Source organism: Mesocricetus auratus, unplaced genomic scaffold (genome assembly GCF_017639785.1).
Source record: "Mesocricetus auratus isolate SY011 unplaced genomic scaffold, BCM_Maur_2.0 Super-Scaffold_100029, whole genome shotgun sequence".
Classification (NCBI taxonomy): domain Eukaryota; kingdom Metazoa; phylum Chordata; class Mammalia; order Rodentia; family Cricetidae; genus Mesocricetus; species Mesocricetus auratus.
In genome coordinates, this window is record NW_024429210.1 from 2700590 (window position 1) to 2707722 (window position 7133).

Sequence of the window (7133 nt, forward strand, 5' to 3'; positions counted from 1 at the left end):
ATACAGACTTGAATAAAAAATAAATAAATTGAATAAAAAAATAAAAATGTTTGATAGTTTAGCCTCAATATAGCATAGTTGTGGTGACATATTCTTTATGATTAAGTAAAGATTACCTGAAGGATCACAATGGAAAACCAGCCACTCTAATTAGCTATAGAAGCTGGGCCAGTGATGGCACACACCATTAATTCCAGTACTCTTGAGACAGAAGCAGATGGATTTCTGTGAATTCAAGGCCACCCAGGGCTACACAAGATTGAATCAGTCTAAAAGAGAAACAGAGCTCACACCTTAAATCCTACCACTAAAGAGTATATAAGGAGCTCATTATAGTCTCAGAGAGCAGTCTAGGATCCTGAGGCTTGGTGAAGAGCAGTATAGTTTGGAAATGCATTCTGAAGTTTGGTGGATCATCTCTTTGGTCTGAATATTAGCAGAAGTGAGAACTCTTTAGCAACTGGCTGCTTTGCTTATCTGGTCTTCTGGCAATCTTTATTAAATCATAAACAATATATCACCACATATAACACTACACGTAGTACCCAACATCTGCTGGTCTGTGGAGTCAACTGCTATTCCTTACTTATTAGCTACATTAAAGATGGAATAATTCTCCAGAGAGGTGGAACTGCAAAGGGTTACCTGCCATATACTGGCTTGTACTGAGATAAATCAATGAAAATACTTTTCATATATATCAACATGCTTAGGTTTGTTAGAATATGAACATCATAGATAGCTATGCTTTCACAAAAAAATGTGTCCATGTCTTAAAGGACATAATGTCACTTTCTTCATAATGTGTATTTTTTTTCCATTTCTTTATTGTCTTATAGAACCTCACTTTGAGATGTCAGACTCATCCATGGTCATATTTCTACTTGTTTTCTGTAATTGCATCCTTTGGGCCACATTCATTGCTATTAGCCTCACATTCAGTCATGCATCTGAGTGCATTTTCTGTTTTGTTTCCAACTATATTCTCACAGCTAATATTTTATCCTATTTGTAGATTGTTTTTAGATATTATTTACTAGATGAATCAACAAATTAACAGAAACTTGGAGATAAGTTTGCTTTCTATAAATTTTGTGTCATTTATTTTTCTTATTTTTATTTTATTATATTTTGAACAACATTAATCATCAGTCCCAAAGTGCATAGTCACACACCTACATCAGGAAGCAAAATACAGGCTGATCTCATTGAAGGAAATTGGATCAATGTAAAGTCTCAGAATGTTCAAGTGGAATAATAACTACAAGAGACTTGCTTGCAATTATACCATAAAGCCATCAATCTGAAAAATAAATTTAGGACTTACTTTTTAAAAAACCCAAAAACTTTCAAATTTAACAATTTTATTGGTTTCTGTAACTTTAATTAAAATGACAAACTTTGAGTAAAGAAATTAACTGAAAAGCTAATTTGCTTTTTGAAATGTATTATTTTTTATTATCTTTAGTTTTTACGTAAAAAAAACCATTCTAAGTAGAACCATGTCTTGTTAGAAAAATGCCATATAACATCATTAAATAAACCATAATTTAATACTACTGAAATATACTTGAAGATTGTTCTGGCTGGACGCCTTTTGTGATCTTAATACAAGTTAGAGTTGACTGGGAAGACAGAAATTCAATTAAGAAAATGCCTCCATCAGATTGCCTGTATCCAGTTTATTTATTTAGCCCTTTGTGACTTTGTTCATGAGTTTTTGACTAGTATTTTCAGATTTGTATATTGTTACATTATAAGATCTTCATTCAGAAGTCTTTCTGTATACCTTTTCTTCTATGAATTTGTTTTTAACAAATGAATCCTTTTGTTGTAGTGGTTTGTTTGTTTGTTGTGTTTTGCTTTTGTTTTTTGATATGGTATTTCTGTGTAACCCTGGCTTTCTTGAGACTTGCTGTGTAGACCAGGCTGGCCTCAAATTCAGAGACCTGGCCTCAGATTCAGAGATTTCAGACTCCCTAGTGCTGGGACAAAAGGAGTACACAGCTACTGCATGGCTTGAATCCTATTTCTTAACTCTCTTTTTTTTCTAATTTGCTTTATCATGATACTCTGAATAATCATTTCATATATCTATATTAAATGAATGTGGTTAATATTATAAAATCATGAACCTGTACATAAGGCATCTGAAATAACAATTTCTTTTTCACTTGATGTTTCTTCTATAATATATTCTTAGAAGCAATTATCACATGAATTAGGGTTACTGCTATTAAAATGCACATGGTTGAAAATCCAGTAAAGGAATTAGTTTTCATTGTTTGCTTCACGGGCTGGAGCTCTTTGTCCAATAACCTTAACATCACCCATCTCCTCAGACTGCTTTTGCTAGCAACCAACTGATGCATGGCTCCTGCCCACAGGCTGATGTACTCAATTCTCCTTCACAAGTACTTCCCTGTTAGTAAGGAAACAAGATGACAAGTTTAGAAAGAAAAAGAAAATTCTCCAACATTTTAACCAAAAGAGAAGTCACTTTCATTATTGTCTAGCATTTATATCTGGGAAAAGATAAAATGTACAAAAAAGGAACCCTCCATATTATGAGGTCACTGAACTGATTATTTAGGATCAACCTTTTGGTAACTTGTTTCTGAATAGATGAAATCCAAGCAAATATTTTTGATTCAGTTCATTCTTGTAATAAACTGAAAGTTCACAAAGAAATCTAGACTCCAGAATTTCTCAGGAACTACCAGAGTTCTATGAGGAGTCAACAGCACTCATCAGTGGCTTCTTTTCAGGATAATGAGAGCTTTGAAGAGCCAAGCTGAAAGGTGACTCATTGTCTCAATGATAATGAAGCAATACTTCCCTAATGTTAAGATTCGGTTTTATTGTTTGTTTCTTATTACACAATTTAAATTTGAATAAATATTGTAAACTACAAACAGAGTTTTAGTATTTCCTGATTATGTATTTTTGGAGTGTGCATTTTCATAACAACCTAAGTGTAAAAAGCTGTAAGAATCTACAAATGTGTTGGTGGTTTACAGAGTCATGTTTGTCTCAGGCAAGCTCACATTTATGGTGGGTGATTTGAACTGTTACTCTTCCCCCCCCCCTTATTAATAGCTGTTACTTGAACTTTGATGTCCTTAGTGAGATGCAGTCCTCACCTCCTGGATGGAGATGGCAGCTGTTGTTACTTTTCAGCATGAAACTCTCTCATATTGAAGGTAATATTGTTCTTTTCATTTGCCTTTGGCTCTCCTCCTTTTCTAGGAAAACTTATCACCCCTGAGAGTGTACATTCAATCTGAGCTTAAAGTGACAGTGAGCACCTTTTGATTTAAAAAATTTTACTGTTTTGGAATCATCATATTCCATTTATGAATTACATTTTGACAATCTCTATTATTGAAAAACTGTTGCTGTAGAAAAAAATTCTTTTGCTAATCATGGTAGTACAGGCCTTTATTCCAAACACTCAGTAGGCAGAGGCATAACAATCTCTATGAGTTGAACACCAACATAGTCTATATAGTGAGCTCCAGGCTTGCTAAGGCTATAAAATGAGACCATGTCTCAAAAAAACAAAGAGACAGACCCCCCAAAAAACAGAGGGGGGAGAACTGTTCTATTTTCAATTGTAGAAATTCAAATGATGCCCTGAATTGAAATGTACTTAGAGTTCTTTACAGAATATTAGTGTTTTTATTAAATGGTATTTTGTTAGTAAATAGTTTAACTATTGGTGCTAGGTGTAGAGTAAGGACTAAGAAGAAGAACAATGTTATAATACTGTCCTAGGTGGGACCATGGATGATCTGATGGTAGGTGAGGGACAAGCACACCAGACAGACAGAGTTTAAGTGAGAACTTTTATTGGGGAAAGGTAAGGGGATGGAGAAAGGGATGGGAGACTTGGGGAGAGGAAAGAGAGGGAGAAACACACACATACACAGAAAGAGAGAGAGACAGCCAGCAGAGAGAGAGGGAAAGAGAAACAGAGAGAGAGTGAGAGAGAGAGACATAGATAGAGACAGAGACAGAGAGACAGAGAGGGGGGAGAGAAGTACTGCCTGCTCTTTCAAAAGAACAGTGGGAAAGAGAGAGCAAAAGTGGGTGAAGTTTTCCTCTGGAAGGGCCAGGGTACATATGTCAGATTCCTAAGGGGAAGGGTCAGGTTTGCGTGGATTGCAACAAAAAGAACCTCTTGAGTAAGAGGAAATGGAAAAGAGGGAGAGAATATCAGGGTAATGGAAAGAAAATTGAGAAGGATGACTAAGGACCATTTGATGGGTCATATAAAAACCTATTAGAGTAAAATTTTCTTAAAATACATACGTATAATAAAGAACTCTCATTGAAATCACCAAATAATGTGACTTATAAATCTCCAGCTGGATTCCTCTTATCACCAAATGAAAACCACAAATGACCCAGGTTATTGTCAAGTTATAGGCTGCTCTCTGTCTGCAAATTGATGATAAAGCCCTATTGCTCAACACAACATCTACAGAATTCATTAAACACAGAGTAGAGATGGTGCCTACAAAGAGTACTTACTCAGACTTACTGATATGTATAGCACTGGAATGTAGTCTACCAAGTGAGAGAGATCAACATCAACACAGCTACAAACATCAGCCTACAAAGGTTACCTGTCAGTATGATACACTGGTATAATACTTGTACAAAAGCTATGAGAGAAACCAGTTAAAATCCACTCCATGAGATATAACCCGTTGATGACATCGCCGTCGTATACAAGAAACACATGCAAGATACCCATAGACCTAAGGGAAAACTGCCCAGTTCACCTAACTTGTCAGGTCCATAATTGAAAAAAATGAGTGTGGATGGCTGGGGAAAGAAATAGACAAGAAACAGAAGATAGCATTGGTAGGGCATCCATTGAATACTGTGATCAGCCCCAGGTTTATTTCTCCAAGTTCTTATATACTGCAATCAAAAGGAAGGAAGGTAAAAGGCTTCCTTACATAATACAAGGAACAAACAAAGTAATTTCCTTCTTAATACCACAAACATATGTATCCTGTTGTCTAGGCAAGACACACAATATTCTTGCCTTAGGTCAAATATCCACTTGTCTAGTCAAGACATACAATAGCCACACCTTAGGCCAAATATTCTGTGGTGTAACCTTGAAGGAGCAATAACATGCTTGAATTCTCTGACCTTGAGTTAAGATGGAATAGATCCATTTCTGTGGACCTTCACATAAAACCAAATACTACTGTTCTGCTAAAGGAATATACATATATATATATATATATATATATATATATATATGCAAAATGACTCCTAATGATATCCTGCCAGAAGAGACAGAAGAAATGAAGGAAACCAGGTTATTTAAGCACACCAGTACCAGTGCACATGGGAACTCACTGTGACTATGGCCACATGCACAGGGTTAGGCCAGATGGAGCCCCAATTCTGAGAAGGGGGGTGAACACAAGCCCACATCCCTAACTCAGGAGCTATATATAATTGACAACCCCTCACAAACAATAAATTAGTTTTCTTCAATGAAATTTCACTAAATACATAAACATTTCCCTATCATCTAGCCCATCACCTAGAAATGATTGTAAGCAGCAGTAAAAATACTTCTCCATCATGTCCCCTTAAGACCATTTCACCTACTGCTCTGTTTGGCTGTTAGCCTTTCGTCTCTCTCTTCAGCAATGGTCAGGCATATTCTTTTTCCTTGGGGAAGAGAAATGCATGGGCTTTGCTAATAGTAAAAATGTTGGAAAACATAGAGGCAAAACTGTTGCAGTATGTGTCAATCACATCAAAAGACACAGGATGTCTCTCTTTGTTGGTGATCATATCAACTCTTCCCTAGTTAGCACCTCTAGTAATTATACACAGGATATCAGTCTCAAACTTGATGCAGTTACTTCTTTTGCCTGTCTGCAAATCAATCTGAATGGTATCAGTCACCTTGATAAAGGAATAAAAATAGCAAATAGTCACCAGATGTTGGATTGCTTTTAAGCCACAAAGATATTTCTCACTTTACACAACTTTCTCTTGGCCTCCTCAGGTATAATACAGTGAACCGCAAAGTAACACTTAGTGTCATGGATCAGACAGAAGTCCTCTCCAGTCTTGTCAATGTTGATGACATCCATAAACCCTGAATTGTAGGGTATATTGGTCCTGACTTTGACATCAATCTTACTGAAGCACTGTACGCTAATCTTTTTTTTACTTCATCTCCAGTCAAGATATAAGTCTGCCTTTCATGAAAATGATCATAGATAGTCCTTCCCTCAGGTTTTGAGGACTAGTGGTTAGACAAGGAGAAAACATGTCAGTCAATTTATCCAGCATCCAATGTTTTGCAGTATCTACATGCTTCAGATCTTCCTTGAGACCATGTGACATGGATGAGTTGGGAACAGGGAGAGTAATAGAACAATCTTAAGGCCAGCTTCCATGTCAGGAGTAGACAGCCCAAGCAAACAAACTCAATGGAAATTATAGAGCATCTTTGTCTCATAATGCTTTGTTGCAGCTTTTATTTTACATTTTTTCCTTAAATTCTTTCCAAATACATTATGGTTTCCAGTTTTTTATTGTTTTTATGACCTTTCTCTCTATCTTATTCTGTGTATGCATTTCTTGTGCTTATACAATAGTCTTTTTCTTTTTACATTGCTCAATTCTAATTTATTTCTTTAATTTCCTGTTTATTTTCTAATGAGAGAGAGAGAAAGAAAATTTGTGGATTTGGGAGGGTTTAGATGTAGGAAGGATGTGTGAGTAGTTGAGGAAGGAGAGATTTGATATTGAATAAAAAGAACCATTTTCATTAAATACAAAATTATACTGCCTTTTTTAATGACTATTTTATAGAAAGTTTTACTCAGCTAAAGCATTCTTAACATTGAAAATTTAAGACATCTAATGAATGAAATAGACAGCATAAAAAAATTAAACAATTTTTTTGTTGAAATCCATTTGCTGAAGGTTTATAGCCAGATTTTCTTTTATCATTTGAACTTTCTAAAATCATAAAATGTCACAATAAATATGGTAAAGTTTGTCTTTTGTTTTAGGTTTATTTTCTGTAACCATGATAGGTTTTGAAAAGATGTATCAATATAATTTTGGTATTGAAAATGTGT

At 35.3% G+C, this 7133-nt stretch overlaps 1 pseudogene; it reads right to left on the minus strand.

Moving 5' to 3' along the window:
* Window positions 1-5632: 5632 nt before the first annotated feature.
* Window positions 5633-6390, minus strand: LOC101829604 (annotated as a pseudogene).
* Window positions 6391-7133: the final 743 nt, after the last annotated feature.